The 21,325-nt window shown below is 46.9% G+C and overlaps 2 non-coding genes across 2 annotated transcripts; one reads left to right on the top strand and one right to left on the bottom strand.

The window, feature by feature from the left end:
* Positions 1 to 14,490: 14,490 nt before the first annotated feature.
* Positions 14,491 to 14,580, bottom strand: trnar-ucg (transfer RNA arginine (anticodon UCG)). Its single transcript is given in 2 exon segments — positions 14,491 to 14,526; positions 14,544 to 14,580. It is a non-coding gene; the product is annotated as a tRNA-Arg (tRNA).
* A 6,407-nt stretch (positions 14,581 to 20,987) lies between these two features.
* On the top strand, positions 20,988 to 21,077 carry trnap-agg (transfer RNA proline (anticodon AGG)). Its single transcript is given in 2 exon segments — positions 20,988 to 21,023; positions 21,042 to 21,077. It is a non-coding gene; the product is annotated as a tRNA-Pro (tRNA).
* The last annotated feature ends 248 nt before the right edge of the window (positions 21,078 to 21,325 follow it).

Below are 21,325 nucleotides of genomic sequence, written 5' to 3'. Positions count from 1 at the left end.
TTTACTTCACGTGTGGATCTTCTCAACACGGGTAAGTCTGATGTGTCTTCATGAGATTGTTCTGGAGGTGAATGACAAGATGCAGTTGCGGCATTCTCATCAATCTGGTCTTGAATAGATCGAGGTCTCCTTGCAATCTTTGCTTGGAGAGGGTTTCAGTGTTTCCTTCACTCTTCATGCCATAACTCTCAATGTAGTCAATGCACTCTCGAAAAACTGCTGGCAGCTGGATCCCATCATACAGCATAGTCCTCTCAGCAGCCTCGGCTAATGGAACACCAAAGATTGGCCTGAGGGAAGAATGAGTATCGCCCGGAACTGCTTCCTGCTCTGGTGCAGGCTTCTTCTTTTTCTTTTTCTCTTTCCACTGCTTAACAACATCTGCTGCGGTTATATCTTTGGACTTTTTCTCCTTTTGTTTTCCTCTTTGTGCTTTTCTTCCTTTGGCTTCTCTTTGACCATAAAGTATTTTTCCTTCTTCTTGGAGAAACTAGGCTTTTTGAAGACATGGATACCTTTCGCCTTTTCATCCTTGATGGGCTCTCTGCTTCATCACCTGAGTCATCTGGTCTGCTTATGGCACAGTTTATACGGTAGTCTCTCTTGACCAGTTCTAAGTCTTCACAAGCTTTGTCACCTAGTATCGAATCAAGTCGATCAGCCACAACAGAAAACAAGAGATGATGCACTTTTGTAGTGTCCGTGTGTAGATAAAGACACTGAAGACAGGAGTTGGTTCATAGGTATTTACTAAGCAAGTCTGGGGGGGGTTCTAAAGGATATACACAATACACAGGCTTATATAGCCCAAGTGGCAATTACCGGCATTGCGCACACCTGGGGCTCTTAAAGGCACATACACCACAATTGCTTTTAAAGGCACATACACCACAATTCCTCCCCTTCTAGCTAACTAGTACATCATATTTTAAGTAATTATTAATTACATGTTATATGCAAAATAATATACATTGCTGTATTAATTAATTATAAGTTAGTCTCTCAGGAGGCTTCCTGACTCGGTCCGGATAACGCCTCGGGGGTGTAGTCGTTTCTGGTGGTGTAGTAGGTTCTTCTGGTAAGGCTGATTCAGCTTGAAGGCCAGTGTCGGGTTCATCGGGTTCCGGTATCACCGGATCGGAGGTAGATATGGGTATCTCTACTTCATCGTTAGATGTATAGCGTGGTGGTGTAGGTTGTCCCTTTTCGGATGACTTGATGATTTGGTCAGCATGGTGCCTTATTATGCTTTCTCCGATGTCCACGGTATACATCAATGGTCCTAGTCGTGTGCAGATAGTTCCAGGCTGCCATTTCTCGGTACGGTAGTCCCGGGCCAAAACCGGTTGGCCTATCTGGAAGGCCCTAGTTGGCCTTTCATTCATGCCCTGAAACTGCCGGTTCTCCACGTCCCTTCGGATGTTGGGCTTGACCAAATCCAGCCGGCATCTTAGGTTTCTATTGTAGAACATCATGGCGGGAGTTTGGTTTGTAACCATATGTGTTGCATTCCTATATGCAAATAAGAAGTTATCCACCTTGTGCTGAAGTTTTATTTTTTCATTACCCATGGCCTTTATGGCCTTCTTAAAGGTCTGGACAAACCTTTCAGCCAATCCATTGGTGGCGGGATGGTATGGGGCGGACGTGTAGTGCTTTACCCCATTGTTCTTTAAGAACTTTCTGAATTCTTCGGACACAAATTGCGGTCCATTATCAGAACATATCTGTTCCGGCAGCCCATTCCTGGCAAATATGGTCCTTAATACTGTGATGGTTTTTTCCGTGGTGGTGGAGGACATCTTTATTACCTCCGGCCACTTGGAGTGTGCATCAACTGCGATTAAGAACATTGAGTCCATAAATGGACCAGCAAAGTCGATGTGCACCCTTTGCCAGGGAGATGAGGGCCACTCCCATGGATGTAGAGGGGCCTGTGGCGGAGCATTTTGGACCTTCTGGCATCCTAGGCAGCTCTTGGTCATGTCTTCGATGTCTCCATCGATACCTGGCCACCATACAAACGCCCTAGCTAGGTTCTTCATTTTCACTCCACCCAGATGCCCCTCGTGAAGCTCCTTTAGCACTTTATCCTGGAGTTTGGGTGGAATCACCACTCTGGATCCACACATCAAGGTTCCTCGGCACACTGACAGCTGTTCTCTTCTTTGCGAGAATGCTGGCAACAGTGGTTCGCCGTGTGCTGGCCATCCCTTCATTGTTAAATCGTAGACCCGTGAGAGAGTAGGGTCATTTCTGGTCTCCCTTTCAATGGCAGACTTTGTCACCGGTAGACATTCCACTATGGTAGAGTGGAATATCTCTACTGGGTCTACTGTAGGTGCCTCTTCTATCGTTGGCAACGGCAGGCGCGATAAACCGTCAGCATTCCCATGCTGTTTTGACCCTTTGTATTCAATGTTGTATTGGTGTGCCCCTAGAAAAAGGGACCACCTCTGGAGTCTTTGTGCCGTCATAATGGGGACACCTTTCTTAGGGTTGAATATGGAGATGAGGGGTTGATGGTCAGTCAGCAAGGTAAATTTTTGTCCGTGTAGGTAATGGTTGAATTTCTTCACTCCCCATACCAGGCTGAGGGCTTCCCTGTCTATCTGGGAATAGTTACGCTCAGCTGAGTTCAATGAGCGTGACGCAAAAGCTATCGGCCGTTCCGAGCCATCAGGGAATCTATGGGACAATACCGCTCCTATGCCGTAAGGGGATGCATCGCACGCCAGTCTGATTGGTAGTGATGGGTTGTAATGAGCCAAAACTTTCTCGGATGTGATTAAGTCTTTACATTTATGGAAGGCACGTTTACAGTCTTCGTTCCATTTCCAAATCACTCCTGTGCGTAGAAGATCATTAAGAGGGTGTAGAATAGTTGATAAGTTCGGTAAAAATTTATGATAGTAATTTATTAATCCCAGGAATGACCTCAATTGTGAAACATTTTCAGGTGCTGGGGCTTTTATAACTGCTTCAATTTTTTCAGGTGACTTATGCAACGCTTCCTTATTAATTATGTGGCCACAATACGATATCTGATTTTGGAAAAATTCGCACTTGTGGCGATTTGCTCGTAGGCCCCGTTCTTTCAGCCTAGTGAGCACCTGCTCCAAATTGGCAAGGTGCTCGTTGTCGTTTTCTCCTGTTATAAGGATGTCGTCTAGGTAACACTGAGTCCCCGGAATCCCTTGCAGGACTTGCTCCATAGCTCTTTGCCAGATAGCTGGAGCTGATGCTACTCCAAAAACCAGTCGATTGTACTGGTACAGGCCTTTGTGTGTGTTTATTGTGAGATACTTTTTAGAGGTCTCCTCAACCTCCATCTGTAGATATGCCTGGGCCAAGTCAATTTTTGTGAAACGTTTTCCTCCGGATAGTGAGGTGAAAAAATCTTCTATCCTCGGAAGAGGATACTGTACCGTGTGAAGGACCGGGTTTACAGTCACCTTAAAGTCCCCACAGATGCGAATTTTTCTCTGTTCTTCAGAGTTATTTTTCAATGCTTTTTTCATGACTGGAACGATGGGCGTTGCCCATTCGCTCCAATCTATTTTGGATAATACGCCTGCCTTTTCCAAATTCTCCAGCTCTGCCTCGACTGCCGGACGTATTGCGTATGGCACCGGTCTTGCCTTAAAAATTTTTGGTATTGCTGCATCTTCCACTTTTATTGAGGCGGTGATGCCTTTCAAGGTTCCTAGTTTCTCTTGAAACACTTCTTTGGCGTTGGCCAAGATGTCTTTTAATCGTTCAGGTATGATGTCATCATTGTTTTTTTCCTTACTGGTCACCGTCAGTGCCTGAATGGAGTGCCAGTCTAAACGTATCTTCCTTATCCATTCACGTCCCAACAACGGTGGACCACCATCTTGTAGAATGTATAAATACAACTTTTGTATTTCTTTGCCGTTGTATACCACAGGCACCTTTATTTTTCCTTTGGGGTATACTTTCTGCCCCGTATATGTTTTTAAGATAATGGATGTGTCTTTTAGAGGTATATGCGAAAATAGCCTCTCGTAATCTCGTCGATTTATTACGGTTAGAGCTGATCCTGTATCTAGCTCCATTTTAACTGGGGACCCTGCTATTATGAGGGTAACCCAAATGGTCTGGTAATCTTCATTGGCAATTACATTATGTAATTTGAGAGAGCTTAGTCTCTTGTTCCCGGAGTCGCTATCGCTCTTCTGGTCTTTGAAGCTACTGTCCATCATCATTTGTACCTTTCTGTGCTTTTCCTTATTGACTCTTTTCCCATTAGTGGATTTTTTATTTTCAGATCGGCATACACGTGGAATGTGTCCCATCTTTCCGCATCGCCTGCATGCTTTTTCTTTGAACCAGCAATCCCTCTGGTCATGGTTGGATCTGCCGCAGCGATAACATCTCTTGAAACCCCGTGTCATTTCATGGGTGCCGAAGTCCTGTGGCCTTTGCTGTATCTTTGCCGCTCCTATTGCACTGAAAGCCTTGTCCAGTGTTAAATCTTTTCCAGAAGATACCTTTTTTTGTGTTTCTACACTTAGGGGATCGCAGATGAATTTGTCTTTCAGAGAATCTGCCAGTCCTGCCTCGAATTGGCAGTGTAGGGTATCAACAATCTCCTCAAAATTCTTGTCCATCGGTTCGGCTGGAGTGATTAAGTTGCGTAACAGCTTGTATGTTTCTGCGCCCATTAGATCCAGAAGCACTGAAGCTTTTTTTTCATCTTCTATTCCATTTGCGGTGCAAAACACCTCCACTCTTTCTACATATGTGGTCCAATCCTCTATCTTGTTATCAAAAACATCAATATTGCCAAAGTTAGGCTCTGTTTCGTTATCAAAAGCATCAATATTGCCAGACTTAGGCATTTCAAAAAAAAGATATGGCGCTTCCCGCGCTTTTTTTTTTCTCTCTGTAGCAACGATATGGCACTTCCTGCGCTTTCCCGTCGCTGCTACCGATAACAATGCTGTTTTACTGTGGTTTCCGTTTATTCACTGTTGGAGACTCGTTCCCGATGGAGGTCTAAACACTGACCTGCTTGCCGCGCCGGCCGTCTCCCGAGTGCACCCTCCCAGTCCGTTATTGCTTGCCTCCGATTTCGCTGCCTGTCTCAGCTGTAGAGCCCGCCGCTGGAGCCCCAGCCTGATGCCCAGGAAGGATTAGCGCAGTACCTGCCACCAGCTTGGCCAGCTGGTGAAACCACAGTTTCTATTACTTCCTTGAGTCTTCTGGACGCTGGAGGAATCGATGTCCTTGAAGTGCTGCCGAATTGCAGGTAAGTCCGTTTCCACTTCGTCGCCACTGTAGTGTCCGTGTGTAGATAAAGACACTGAAGACAGGAGTTGGTTCATAGGTATTTACTAAGCAAGTCTGGGGGGGGTTCTAAAGGATATACACAATACACAGGCTTATATAGCCCAAGTGGCAATTACCGGCATTGCGCACACCTGGGGCTCTTAAAGGCACATACACCACAATTGCTTTTAAAGGCACATACACCACAACTTTGTCTTTGACTGTCACTTTAAGTCTGCATACACCTAAGCTATCTATGTTCTGTCCGTTATAGCTCTTCAGTAGTACTGACTTTTTCTGTATTTTCGGCTTTTCTTTCATATTTTTTATGTCACTCATACTGATTAAGTTTGCTTTTGCCCCAGTGTCCAGTATCAATGTAACTAATGCTCCATTTATCTGCAGTGGGCTCATCCATTTGTCCCCTTTTACTGCATTGACTTTATGTTCAGCATTGTCCATTTCTGAGGGCTGCACATTTTCTGTATTTTTTTTGATATCGTCACATGACACCATTCCTACAAAAAATGTCTCACTTAAATCATAAGAACATAAGAACATAAGAAATAGGAGCAGGAGTAGGCCAATCGGCCCCTCGAGCCTGCTCCACCATTCAATAAGTAATGGCTGATCTGATCCTAACCGCCAATCCACTATCACAGAACCATCTCCTGAATCTAACAGAATTAGACACACGAAATAGGAGCAGTATCAGGCTACACGGCCCCTGGGCCCGCTCCGCTACCCACAGGGCCATGACCGATTCGAACATAGACTCATGTCCAAATTCCTGCCCGCTCCCCGTAACCCTTAATTCCCTTTACTTCTAGGAAACTGTCTATTTCTGTTTTAAATTTAAGTAATGATGTAGCTTCTACAGCTTTTTGGGGCAGCATATTCCATGGACCTACCACCGTCTGAGTGAAGTAGTTCCTCCTCATCTCAGTTTTGAAAGAGCAGCCCCTTATTCTAAGACTATGCCCCCTAGTTCTAGTTTCACCCATCATCGGCAACATCTTCCCCGCATCCACCCGATCCAACCCCTTCACAATCTTATATGTTTCAATAAGATCGCCTCTCATTCTTCTGAACTCCAATGAGTAGAGTCCCAATCTACTCAACCTCTCCTCATATGTCCATCCCCTCATCCCTGGGATTAACCGAGTGAACTTTCTTTGTATTGACTCGAGAGCAAGTATGTCCTTTCTTAAGTATGGACACCAAAACTGTACACAGTATTCCAGGTGCGGTCTCACCAATACCTTGTACAACTGAAGCAATACCTCCCTATTTTTATATTCTATTCCCCTAGCAATGAAAGCCAACATTCCATTGGCCTTCTTAATCCCTTGCTGCACCTGCATACTAACCTTTTGAGTTTCGTGCATCAGGACGCCCAGATCCCTTTGTATTTCAGTACTTTCCAGTTTCTTGCCATTAAGATAATAACTTGCTCTACGATTTTTCCTGCCAAAATGCATAACCTCACACTTTCCAGTATTGTATTCCATCTGCCAAATCTCTGCCCACTTACTTAGCCTGTCGATGTCCCCTTGCAGGTTGTTTATGTCCTCCTCGCTCACTACTTTCCCTCCCATCTTAGTATCATCTGCAAACTTTGATATGTTACACTCGGTCCCCTCCTCCAAATCGTTAATATAGATTGTAAAGAGCTGGGGCCCCAGCACTGACCCCTGCGGAACACCACTAGTTACTGATTGCCAGTCTGAGAATGAACCATTTATCCCAACTCTCTGCCTTCTGTTAGATAGCCAATCCTCTATCCATGCCAGAATATTACCCTCAATCCCGTGATTTTTTATCTTAAGCAATAATCTTTTGTGTGGCACCTTGTCAAATGCCTTTTGGAAGTCTAAATACACTACGTCCACTGGTTCCCCTTTATCCACCCTATATGTTACTTCCTCAAAGAACTCCAGCAAATTTGTCAAACATGACTTCCCCTTCATATAACCATGCTGACTTTGTCCTATTAAATTATGATATTCTAAATGTCCTGTTACTGTCTCCTTAATAATGGACTCCAAAACTTTACCTACCACAGATGTTAGGCTAACCGGTCTATAGTTTCCAGCCTTCTGTCTACTGCCATTTTTAAATAAGGGTGTTACATTAGCAGTTTTCCAGTCTGCCGGGACCTTTGCCGAGTCCAGGGAGTTTTGGAAAATTATTACCAATGCATCCACAATCCCTACCGCCACTTCCTTCAAGACCCTAGGATGTAAGCCATCAGGTCCAGATGATTTATCCACCTTGAGTCCCATTATTTTACCGTGTACCACTTCCTTAGTGATTTTGATCGTGTTTAGCTCATCCCCCCCTTTAGCCCCCTATTTATCCAGTGTTGGGATATTCTTAGTGTCTTCTACTGTAAAGGCTGATGTAAAATATTCATTCAGTGTTTTTGCCATCTCCATATTTCCCACCATTAATTTCCCGGTCTCATCCTCTAAGGGACCAACATTTACTTTAGCCACCCTTTTTCTTTTTGTATAACTATAAAAACTCTTACTATCTGTTTTTATATTTTATGCTAATTTACTTTCATAATCTATCTTCCCTTTCTTAATCAATCTTTTTGTTATTTTTTGCTGTCTTTTAAAGTTTTCCCAATCCTCTATCCTCCCAATAGATTTGGCTACCTTATATGCCCTTGTTTTTAGTCGAATGCTATCCTTAATTTCTTTACTTAGCCACGGATGGCTGTCTTTTCTTTTACACTCTTTTCTTCTCAGTGGAATATATTTGTTTTGGAAGTTGTAAAATAACTCCTTAAATGTACACCACTGATCATGTATCGTCTTACCCTTTAATCTATTGTCCCAATCCACTCTACTCAATCTGCTCTCATACCTTCATAGTCTCCTTTATTCAAGCTTAGCACGCTTGTTTGAGATCCAACCTTCTCACCCTCTAATTGAATATGGAATTCAAGCATGTTATGGTCACTCATTCCAAGGGGATCCTTTACTAGGACATTTTTAATTAATCCCATCTCGTTACACAGGACCAGATCTAAGGTTGCTTGCCCCCTGGTCGGTTCAGTTACATACTGCTCAAGAAACCCATCCCTAATACACTCAATGAACTCATCCTCAAGGCAGCCCTGCCCAATTTGATTTGTCCAATTAATATGATATTTTAAATCCCCCATAATTATAGATGTTCCCTTATTACAAGCCTCAACTATTTCCTGATTGATACGCCATCCAACAGAGTTGCCACTGTTCGGAGGCCTATAGACTACGCCCACTAGTGTTTTTTCCCCTTATTATTCCTTACCTCCACCCAAACTGTTTCATTATCCTGATCTTTTGACCCAATATCATTTCTCTCTATTACAGTGATTCCTTCCTTTATTATCATAGCCACCCCACCTCCCCTTCCTTCCTGCCTGTCCTTCCTGATCGTTAAATAACGTGGTATGTTTAATTCCCAGGCATTGTCACCCTGCAGCCATGTTTCTGTAATGGCCACAAGATCATACCCATATGTAGTTATTTGTGCCATTAACTCGTCTATTTTGTTACAAATGCTACGTGCATTCAGATAGAGAACTTTCAAAGATGTTTTGTGACACTTAGTTCCTGCTTTTCCCCTTTTTAGTTCTTTACCTTTTACTGCATACCTTCTGCCCCTTCCTGACACGCTCTGATTTTTAATTTCCCCACTGCAACCTAAGTCTATGACCTTCTCTGTTGTCATTTTTATTATTTGCTCTCTAGGAATCTCCCCCCCACTAGTTAGTTTAAAGCCCTCTCTACAACCCTAGTTATATGATCCGCCAGGACTCTAGTCCCAGCACTGGCCAAGTGAAGCCCATCCCAATGGAACAGCTCCCTCCTGCCCCAGTACTGGTGCCAGTGCCCCAGGAAGCAAAACCCATTTCTCCCACACCTGTCTTTGAGCCACGCATTTAACTCTCTAATTTTATTTGTCCTAGCCAAATTCGCTCGTGGCTCAGGTAATAATCCAGAGATTATTACCCTTGTGGTTCTGCTTTTTAATTTGACCCCTAGCTGCTCAAACTCCCTCAGCAGTACGTCCTTCCTTGTCCTATCTATGTCGTTGGCACCAACATGGACCACGACAACTGGATCCTCCCCCTCCCACTCCAAGTTTCTCTCCAGTCCAGAGGCGATGTCCTTAACCCTGGCACCGGGCAGGCAACACAGCCTTCGGGACTCTCGCTCTCGGCTGCAAAGAACTCTATCTATCCCCCTAACGATACTATCCCCTACCACTACAACATTTATTTTAACTCCCCCCAATTGAATGGCCCCCTGTCCACGGTGCTGTGGCCAGGTTGCTCATCCTCCCTGCAGTTCCTGCTCCTGTCCCCACAGGGAGTAAGAGCCTCGAACCTGTTGGACAAGTGCAAGGGCTGCGGCTCCTCCAACACTACCTCCTTGGTCCCCGCACCTGCCTCACTTCTAGTCACACCATCCTGACCCTGGCCACGGACTACATCTGAATTAATTAATCTAATTGGTGTGACTACCTCGTGATACACAGAGTCCAGGTAACTCTCCCCCTCCCTGATGTGTCTCAGTGTTTGAAGCTCGGACTCCAGCTCTTCAACACGGAGCCGGAGTTCCTCGAGCAGCCAACACTTACTGCAAATGTGATCACTTTGAGCATCAATGTCCTCAATCACATTAACTTGATGCCCTTTCGTTGTTTTTACTTTTGAAAAGCATTGCTTGGCAAAGTGATTCTTTCCATTACACTTTGTGCACATTTTTCCAATCGCTGGGCATTGTCTTAACTGGTGTTTGTAACCACAGCGTTTACAATTAAAAATTTCATCCTCCGATTGCTTTTCATTTCTGTTCTGCCCACGTTTCTTCCCCTTGTAGTCCACAGCACCGACAGCAGCATTATCACTCATTGCAATCGCATCATTATTGATTTCACTGAAAGTCTTCGTGTGCTTTCGAGCTAGCTTGCTGGCTTGGCATATTTTCACCGCATTTTCCAAATTTAGTTTGGTTTCTCTCAACAGAGGTTCCCTGACTTTTTTATCATGAATACCAAACACAATCTGGTCACGAATCATGGATGCTTTGAGCTCAGAGAAATTACATGTCTGTGCTTTCAGTTTCAGATCAGTTATAAAGCTAGCAAAAGTCTCATTTTGTTGCTGTGTCCGAGAACGGAAGATGTATCTTTCATACGTCTCATTCCTTTTGGGAGCGCAAAGTGCATCAAATTTTTTTAGCACATCTCCTCATTTTTCTCTGTTCTCCACTGGATTAAATACAAATGTATTAAATACCTCTATCACCTGTGGGCCTGCAACCGTAAGCAGCAATTCTATCTTCCTTGCGTCTGGCTTCGTACCGAATCCGATGGCTGCAATGCAGAGTTCGAATTACTGTTTAAAAGTCTGCCAATTGTAGTCGATTTTTTCTGTGAGATTCAAACGCTCTGGTGGCTTCAAATTCTCCATGTCGCTTTTCACAATTTTCAGCAGATCTTCACCATCCTGGTACCATGTTATGTTCATTAATAAATAGACATTCTTATTATGAACACAGCTAGCTTTTGTTAGTTACTTTGTTGAGCACATGTGGACTGGTACAGTATCTGTAGAGGCTTCCATCTTGACTGCTTCCTTGTGGGTAGCCTAGTGCCTCATGGGTAATGTAGTCTTAATATATATACAGCTGGGTAGTGCAGTCTTATATACAGCTCTACACAGCTGTACGGCTCCACCTAGTGTCCACTATAGAATGACATGTTATTGATCGTTACAGTCCCCACTTAGGACACGGCAGACCAGCTGTTACATTCGGATTCAACTTTGCTTTCATTAACCATGTTGATATTTAGACAATGTGAAGTTTACACGATAAAAACTCATGTTCCACCAGACTCACTGCTACCACCTAAGCGTTCCTCAATCTTTCTGATAAAACCTGAGTGTTCATTTCTCACTCTGATATCTCCAGAGTATTGCTTACTCTCACTGATAGCTCCTCAGCGTCCCATACCCTCTTCGATACATTCTGAGCGCCCCTTACACACTCTCATACCTCCCGAGCGCTCATTAAACCTCTCTGATACCGCCTGAGTTCCCTTTCCCTCTATAATACCTTCTGAGTGTCCGTTACTCTCTCTGGTATCCATTTAGAGCCCTCATACCCACGTGATACTATCTCAGAAACCCTTCAATTCCCTCACAGCTTCTGAGCTCCCCATTGCTCTGGCAATCCCCTCTGAGAAACTCTGAGACTCCCTGATGCCAGGAGCAACGTGTGTTTGGAATGTTGCGGTGCAGGAGAAAGTGGGCAGAAACAGCTGCCTTTACATCGTGTGCGGGGAAAGGTAAGTAGATCTTGTATGTGAGAAGAGCGCAGAAACGTTTTGCCTGAAACTGCGCCCTTGAGGCAAGTTTTGTGTTGTCGGGTAAACTGCTACAGTGAAAGCACAAAATTAAAACAGAACATATTGGAAATATTCAATAGATCAGGCAGCATCTGAAGAGAAATTTTCCTTTTACCAGACGTCACTGTCCACTTTCAATTACACTTCACGTAACTTATAGCTTACAATTTCAACTCCTCCGTGCAAGAAAAAGTTTGGGCTGAAACGAGGACTTTGCTGATTTGTGCAAATAGAGTGAGGCAGCAAAACAAAACTTCCCACTGCGGATTGGGCAAGGAAAGGACTCAGGAGTCTTGGATGCTTTGAAAAAGATCTAGTCTTAAATACAATAACGGTAGAATTCAAAACAATGCGTGTAGAGCACAGATGATTAGCGACCCACCGCCTTAACCCCTCAACCACCTCGCTCCATAAACAGAGCTCAGAAAGCTCTTTGTTTCCTTCTTTCTCAATGCAAAGCCCTTGACTCAATGCCGACTTTCAATTATCAGTCACCAGTATCAGAAATAAAATCGCAGGAGAGTGGTAGCGTGGCCGAGCAGTCTAAGACACTGAATTTAAAACTCCATTCTTTTCGGGGGCGTGGATTCGAAACCCACTCCTGTCATAAAATTGTATTGATTTTGTTGTTGCCCGAAGAAATGCTCGCTGCAAAGTTCAAAATAAAAAATATATGATGGAGCGAACGTTGATCAGGTCAAGTAGCATCTAGTGAAACAGGCACTTCATCAACAATCCCTTTATTAAGCAACATCATGCGCGAAAAAACTGTTCTTTTTATTCCTTCCTGGAACGTGGGCCTCGCTGGCAATCCCTATCAAACGTAATAACGACGAGGATGGGATCCAGAACCCACGCGTACAGAGCCCAATAGATTAACAGTCCATCGCCTTAATCTCTCGGCCACCTCGTCTCCACCATACACTGCTGTCAGCCATTCCATTTCCGGCTTTTTGCTTTTAAGCAGAAATACCCTGAAAGAAAGTTCACTTCACCGCTTATTCTGCCCGTGCACACAGATCTACAATGTTGAAAATGTGCAATCAGCTTAGTGTAAGCAAAAGGCCTTCCGCTGCTTCAGTTGAGGGACTGTCAAAAATGGTCGGTTTGCAGCCAGATTCAGAAAAGAAAAAGCGTCTCCCAGTTAATTAAACGACCGCGGCAGGACTCCAACCTGCAATTTTCGATAACTGAAAAACTCGCAACCGAATTCAGACGCCTTATCCATTAGGCCACGCGGCCGCTGAAGCTGCGGAGCCTCTTTTTATGGGGAGAATTGTGAGCAGATTCAAGGAAACTGCTCGCAAAAACAAGCGGATTGAGGAAAAGATAAACATATTTTAACTGAATGAACAGGACTTCTGCGAGCTGGGTTTGCACCAGCGCAGGGAATCGCAATGCAACTTAAACCATAACATCGGCGGCTCGTTGGTCTAGGGGTATGATTCTCGCTGAGGGAATTTCTGTGGTTTAAAATGCGAGAGGTCCCGGTTCAAATCCCCGACAAGCCTAGTCACATTTAGTTAAACTCAACACCTCAGTCATGAAAGCTGAAATCGCTCTACTTTTAAAAAAAACGGAATGATCCGGCACTGTGAGCTCTGGCATTTTAAACAGACACAGAATGATCCGGGACTGTGAGCACTCCCGGTTTAAACAGACCCAGAGTGATTAACAACTGACCACGACCCATTCCATTAAAGACAGGCCTGATTTTCAATGCTTATGAAATCGATGGCAACATATATCGGACTGTTTCTATAACAGGCGGCCGATTACGATGCCCGCTTTTCTGTTGGGTGACAAATTGAAGGTTTACTCCATTGTAATTTTCCCTTTATCTCCGTCATTTCTCTCCAGCCAAATGAACTGAGTCTAGGTGTCAGCCGTGGCTCAGCGGCAGCAAAGTCAAGCACCACTCCAGAGACTTGAGCACATAATCCAGGCTGACACTCCAGTGCAGTAATGACGTAGTGCTGCACTGTTGGTGCCTCCGTCTTTCTAGTAAGACGTTAAACCGGGCCCTCCGATCCCATGAGAGTATGCCGAAAAGAACGAGGATGTCTCGCCCATTATTTATATCTCAACCAAAGACACTAAAGCAGAAAATCTCGTCATTAAGGTTGATAAATATTTTTGAAATTACATTGCCTCCTAAAGGAGAAATTTATGTTTCTGCTCCCTAATCATTTGGCTCTGGTCCCGTTACTCTTTAATTCGGTGACAATCTCAGCAGAAGAAAGGAGGAGTTCGACAATCTCCGAATCGCGATCACTGCTCCAACTTCATTCAAGAAGTTGAAGAATTGCAGTGGTCTCTTTTAATTTTAACAAGATATGAGTAATGCATGGGGCACAGGCCAGGAGCACCAGAGCGCCTCTGCCGAAATTGCATTTGAAAGCTTATTTTAGGCAAGATTCAGTTAAATGCTCGGAAAGTGTACCAGTATCAAACGTAATAACGACGAGGATGGGAGCTGAACCCTCGCGTACAGATCGGCAATAGATTAACTGTCTATCGCCTTAACCTTTCGGCCACCTCGACTCAACCAAATACTGCTCTCAGCCATTTCATTTCCTGCTTTTTGCATCTAAGCAGAAATACCCTGAAAGAAAGTCCACTTCACCGCTTATCCTGCCCGTGCACCCAGATCTACAATGTTGAAAATGTACAATCAGCTTAATGTAAGCAAAAGGCCTTCCACTGCTTCAGTTGAGGGACTGTCAAAAATGGTCGGTTTGAAACCAGATTCGGAACAGAAAAAGTGTCGCCCAGTTAATTAAACGACTGCGGCAGGACTCGAACCTGCAATCTTCTGATGACTAAATAATTCATAACCGAAGTCAGACGCCTTATCCATTAGGCCACGCAGCCGCTGATACTGCTGGGTGTCTTTTTATGGGGAGAATTGTGAGCAGATTCAAGGAAACTGCTCGCAAATAAGCGGATTGAGGAAAAGTTAAACATTTTAACTGAATGAATAGGACTTCTGCGAGCTGGGTTTGCACCAGCGCAGGGAATCACAATGCAACTTGAAGCAGAGCATCGGTGGTTCGTTGGTCTAGGGGTATGACTCTCGCTTAGAGAATTTCTCGTGGCTTATAAATGCGAGACGTCCCGGGTTCAAATCCCGGACTGAGCCCCGCCGCATTTAGTTAAACTCAACACCTCGGTCATGAAAGCTGAAACCGCTCTACTTTAAAAAATACGGAATTAATCGGGACTGTGAACTCTGCCATTTTAAACAGAAACAGAATGATCCGGGACTGTAAGCACTCCCGGTTTAAATAGACCCAGAGTGATTAACAACTGACCACGACCCATTCCATTATGGACAGGCCTGATTTTCAATGCTTATGAAATCGATGGCAACATAAATCGGACTGTTTCTATAACAGGCGGCCGATTACGATGCCCGCTTTTCTGTTGGGTGACAAATTGAAAGTTTACTCCATTGTAATTTTTCCCTTTATCTCCGTCATTTCTCTCCAGCCAAATGAACTGAGTCTAGGTGTCAGCCGTGGCTCAGCGGCAGCAAAGTCAAGCACCACTCCAGAGACTTGAGCAGATAATCCAGGCAGACACCCCAGTGCAGTAATGAGGTAGTGCTGCACTGTTGGTGCCTCCGTCTTTCTAGTAAGACGTTAAACCGGGTCCTCCGATCCCATGAGAGTATGCCGAAAAGAACGAGGATGTCTCGCCCCTTATTTATATCTCAACCAAAGACACTAAAACAGAAAATCTCGTCATTAAGGTTGATAAATATTTTTGAAATTACATTGCCTCCTAAAGGAGAAATTTATGTTTCTGCTCTCTAATCATTTGCCTCTGGTCCCGCTACTCTTTCATTCGGTGACAATCTCAGCAGAAGAAAGGAGGAGTTCGACAATCTCCGAATCGCGATCACTGCTCCAACTTCATTCAAGAAGTTGAAGAATTGCAGTGGTCTCTTTTAATTTTAACAAGATATGAGTAATGCATGGGGCACAGACCAGGAGCACCAGAGCGACTCTGACGAAATTGCATTTGAAAGCTTATTTTAGGCAAGATTCAGTTAAATGCTCGGAAATTGTACCAGTATCAAACGTAATAATGACGAGAATGGGAGCTGAACCCTCGCGTACAGATCGGCAATAGATTAACAGTCTATCGCTGTGGTAAACCACTTTATCGTTACACTATATTTATCACTGTTGTATTGTTATCACCGTTGTATCACGATACGAGGTCGCCTCTTGTCGCGCTGTTATACCTGGGCTGACCACCTCCGACTCCGCCCATGGCTCCACCTACCTGCCCAGGTATAAAGGTAGTCGACTGGCTGGTATTCCTCCTTGTTGGACCCGATCACCCACGAGGGTGGGCTCTGTTATTTAGTCAATAAAAACCTTTAGTTACGTTCCTAACTCGTCGCCTTTTATTGGACGAATTGATACGTATATCAATTTTATTGACTAAATTTTAAAGATGTCTACTACTGGCCAGCCAGAAGCCCTCCCAGAAGCACAGCCACACCAGCCGGCTTGGCTGCAAGCCCTCAAACCACCGTACCTGGATCTAAACCCACAGGCAGCAAACGCAGCCCTCAACTTCAAACACTGGCTGGACTGCTTCGAATCCTACCTGGAAGAATCCGGCGCCCCGCAGAGATCCAAACTAAGACTTCTGAATGCCCAAGCGAGCCCGAGAGTATACGCACTCATACAGGACACGACTACGTACGAGGCCGCTATCAACCTACTGAAACAGCAGTACCGCAGCCCGGTAAATTACATGTACACCAGGCACCTCCTAAGATCCCGCCCGCAACAGCCAGGAGAGTCTGTAGCTGAATTTTTACGGGCGCTAAGAGCACTCGGCAGGAACTGTGACTTTAAAGCGGTGACGGCTGTTGAAAATACGGGAGATAATATCCGCGATGCCTTTGTGAAAGGCCTACGGTCCGACTACTCACGGCAAAGACTGCTTGAAGCTAAAGACCTCGACCTGGACAAAGCTGAAGCCCTCGCTCTCTCCCTGGAAGTGGCCCATCAGGACCAGGAGGCGTTTTCCAGGTACTGCTCGCGACCCTGGGACTCGGGCCCGACCCCTACCGCAATACCCTTCGCAGCGCCGCCCCCGGGACCTACCTCAGCGTCGGCGTCCCGGACCCGACCGGGCCCGCCACCCCCGGTACCGGCTCCGACATCGGGCACCCGCGATCGGGCCGCCGGCTGCTTCTTTTGCGGCCAGGAGAAGCACCCGAGGTCGCGCTGCCCAGCCAGGAACTCTACCTGCACAACCTGCAGGAAGAAAGGCCATTTCTCTAAGGCCTGCAGGAGCGGATCTTCAGAGGCCAGCAGTGCCTCATGCGAACTGTGGGGGCGGCCATCTTCTTTCACGGCAACTGAGGCCAGTATCCCCACACGTGAGTCATGGGGGCGGCCATCTTTGATCAAGGCAACCGACCCCAATAGTGCCTCATGTGAGTTATGGGGGCAGCCATCTTCTCCGCCATTTTGTCCTACCTCGTGGGAGACGCCATTTTACCCACCACGCCCGACTGCCACCGGGCCCCCGGACCCGACGACCGCCTCGCCCGCAGACGACAACGACTCGCTTACCTACACGCTAGCCTCCGTCACTCTGGATCAAGCCCGCCCACACCACCTGTCCAAGTCGATGATGGACATCAAAGTAAACGGCCACGCCACGACCTGCCTGTTCGACAGCGGAAGCACGGAGAGCTTCATCCACCCAGACACGGTGAGCCACTACTCCCTCCCTGTCCTGCCAACGCGCAACCGAATCTCGATGGCATCGAGGTCCCACGCCACGGACATTAACGGCTACTGTGCTGTGACCTTGTCGGTTAAGGGTACAGAGTATAAAAACTTTAAACTCCTCGTCCTCCCCCAGCTCTGCGCTGCCGTCCTACTAGGGCTGGACTTCCAATCCCACCTCCAAAGTGTAACCCTAGCATACGGTGGACCCCTCCCCCCACTCACAGTCGACAACCAGCAAAGGTTAAACCGCCCACCGTGTAACACCTGCAGCCTATCCACCCTCAAGGTGCCGCCACCTTCCCTGTTCGCTAACCTCACCCCCGACTTCAAACCCGTCGCTACCAAGAGCAGGCGGTACAGCGCTGGGGACAGAGCTTTCATTTGCTCTGAGGTGCAGCGTCTCCTGAAGGAGGGCATCATCGAGGGGAGCAACAGCCCCTGGCGTGCCCAGGTCGTGGTCGTTAAGACCGGCGATAAAAATCGCCTGGTCATCGACTACAGCCAGACCATAAACAGATACACCCAGCTGGACGCATACCCCCTTCCCCGCATATCTGACATGGTCAATCAGATTGCACAATACCGCGTATTCTCGACCATCGACCTTAAGTCGGCCTACCACCAACTCCCTATCCACCCCGAGGACCGCCAGTACACCGCCTTCGAGGCGAATGGGCGCCTATACCACTTCCTTAGGGTCCCCTTCGGTGTCACCAACGGGGTCTCGGTCTTCCAAAGGGAGATGGACCGGATGGTTGACCAGAACGGACTGCAGGCCACATTCCCCTACCTAGATAACGTCACCATCTGCGGCCGCGACCGGCAGGACCACGACGTGAATCTGGAGAAATTCCTCCGTACAGCCCAACGGCTGAACCTCACCTACAATAAGGAGAAATGTGTGTTTAACACCTCGCGCCTTGCCATCCTTGGCTGTGTAGTAGAGAACGGACTCATTGGCCCCGACCCCGAAAGAATGCGCCCCCTCATGGAGCTACCCCTCCCCCGCTGCCCTAAGGCACTTAAGAGAACCCTGGGGCTCTTCGCCTACTATGCCCAATGGGTGCCCAATTATGCGGACAAAGCCAGACCCCTCATGAAGTCCACATCCTTCCCCCTTACGGAGGAAGTGTGCGCAGCCTTCTCCCTCATTAAGGGAGACATTGCCAAGGCCACTATGCACGCAGTGGATGAGTCCATCCCCTTCCAAGTCGAGAGCGATGCATCCGACTTCGCCCTAGCCGCCACCCTTAACCAGGAGGGGAGACCGGTGGCCTTCTTCTCAAGGACCCTACAGGGCCCTGAGATCCGACACTCGTCGGTCGAGAAGGAGGCTCAGGCGATTGTGGAGGCGGTACGACGCTGGAGGCACTACCTGGCAGGCAAACGATTTACCCTCCTTACCGACCAACGTTCGGTCGCTTTTATGTTTAATAACAAGCTGAGGGGCAAAATCAAGAATGACAAGATCTTGAGGTGGAGAATCGAGCTCTCCACCTACGATTATGATATCTTGTACCGGCCAGGTAAGCTGAACGAACCCCCCGATGCTCTGTCACGAATTACATGCGCCAGCGCGCAAAGTGATAGACTTCAGACCCTCCACAACGACCTCTGCCACCCCGGGGTCACCAGACTTTACCACTTCATTAAGGCCCGCAACCTGCCCTACTCCATCGAGGAGGTCAGGACCATAACCAGGAACTGCCAGACCTGCGCCGAGTGCAAACCGCACTTCTTTAGGCCGGACAGAGCAAGCCTGATCAAGGCCACCCGCCCCTTCGAGCGCCTGAGCATCGACTTTAAGGGGCCCCTCCCGTCCTCTGACCGTAATGTGTACTTCCTCAACATTGTTGATGAGTACTCCCGTTTCCCCTTTGCCTTCCCCTGCCCAGACATGACCAGTACCACGGTCATTAAATGCCTGAACGACCTCTTCGCCTTGTTCGGGTTCCCAAACTATATACATAGTGACCGGGGCTCCTCTTTCATGAGCGAGGAACTCCGTCAGTTCCTACTAGCGAGAGGTATTGCAGCAAGTAGGACCACCAGCTACAACCCCCAAGGGAACGGCCAGGTGGAAAGAGAGAACGCGACGGTATGGAAGGCCGTCCTCTTAGCCTTAAAGTCTAAGGGCCTCCCAACCTCCCGCTGGCAGGAAGTCCTCCCGACAGCGCTGCACTCCATCCGGTCACTACTTTGCACTGCCGTTAACGCCACCCCCCATGAACGAATGTTTGTTTTCCCCAGGAAGTCGACTACGGGAACCACTCTACCAACCTGGCTGACCTCTCCGGGGCCCGTCTTGCTGCGAAAGCACGTGAGGGCCCATAAAACAGACCCCCTGGTCGAAAGGGTGAACCTCCTGCACGCCAACCCCCAGTACGCCTACGTGGCTTACCCAGACGGGCGGGAGGACACTGTCTCCTTACGAGACCTCGCACCCTCGGGCACTCCGGAGACACCACCTTTACCCCCCCCACCACCCCCCCAATTCCAGCCCAGGTAGACGGCATGCCGGAACCCCACGAGCCTTCGCCGACCACGCAGACACCAGCACTAACACCGGATAATGCAGCACCGCCGCTGCGACGATCGGAGAGGCTTACGAGGCCTCCGGACAGACTGACATACCAGAACTGGTAGTACACTTCACCCCGCCGGACTCAAATCTAAACAAGGGGTGAATGTGGTAAACCACTTTATCGTTACACTATAGTTATCACTGTTGTATTGTTATCACCGTTGTATCACGATACGAGGTCGCCTCTTGTCGCGCTGTTATACCTGGGCTGACCACCTCCGACTCCGCCCATGGCTCCACCTACCTGCCCAGGTATAAAGGTAGTCGACTGGCTGGTATTCCTCCTTGTTGGACCCGATCACCCACGAGGGTGGGCTCTGTTATTTAGTCAATAAAAACCTTTAGTTACGTTCCTAACTCGTCGCCTTTTATTGGACGAATTGATAGGTATATCAATCGCCTTAACCTTTCGGCCACCTCGACTCAACCATATACTGCTCTCAGCCATTCCATTTCCTGCTTTTTGCATCTAAGCAGAAATACCCTGAAAGAAAGTCCACTTCACCGCTTATCCTGCCCGTGCACCCAGATCTACAATGTTGAAAATGTACAATCAGCTTAATGTAAGCAAAAGGCCTTCCACTGCTTCAGTTGAGGGACTGTCAAAAATTGTCGGTTTGAAGCCAGATTCGGAACAGAAGAAGTGTCGCCCAGTTAATTAAACGACCGCAGCAGGACTCGAACCTGCAATCTTCTGGTAACTGAAAAACTCGCTAACCAAATTCAGACGCCTTACCCATTAGGCCACGCAGCCGCAGATGCTGCTGAGTTTCTTTTTATGGGGAGAATTGTGAGCAGATTCAAGGAAACTGCTCGCAAAAAGAAGCGGATTGAGGAAAAGTTAAACATTTTAACTGAATGAACAGGACTTCTGCGAGCTGGGTTTGCACCAGCGCAGGGAGTCGCAATGCAACTTAAAACATAACATCGGCGGCTCGTTGGTCTAGGGGTATGATTCTCGCTTAGGGAATTTCCATGGCTTAAATTGCGAGAGGTCCCGGGTTCAAATCCCGGACGAGCCCCGCCACATTTAGTTGAATTCAACACCTCGGTCATGAAAACTGAAATCGTTCTCCTTTTAAAAAAAACGGAATGATCCGGGACTGTGAGCTCTGCCATTTCAAACAGAAACAGAATGATCCGGGACTGTGAGCACTCTCTTTTTAAACAGACCCAGAGTGATTAACAACTGACCACGACCCATTCCATTATAGACAGGCCTGATTTTCAATGCTTATGAAATCGATGGCAACATATATCGGACTGTTTC

This window comes from Somniosus microcephalus, unplaced genomic scaffold (genome assembly GCF_052327205.1).
Source record: "Somniosus microcephalus isolate GS21.2 unplaced genomic scaffold, FLI_Smic_1.0 unresolved_chr1, whole genome shotgun sequence".
NCBI lineage: Eukaryota > Metazoa > Chordata > Chondrichthyes > Squaliformes > Somniosidae > Somniosus > Somniosus microcephalus.
The sequence above is the reverse complement of the archived record's forward strand: the minus strand, read 5'-3'. Positions and strand labels throughout refer to the sequence as shown.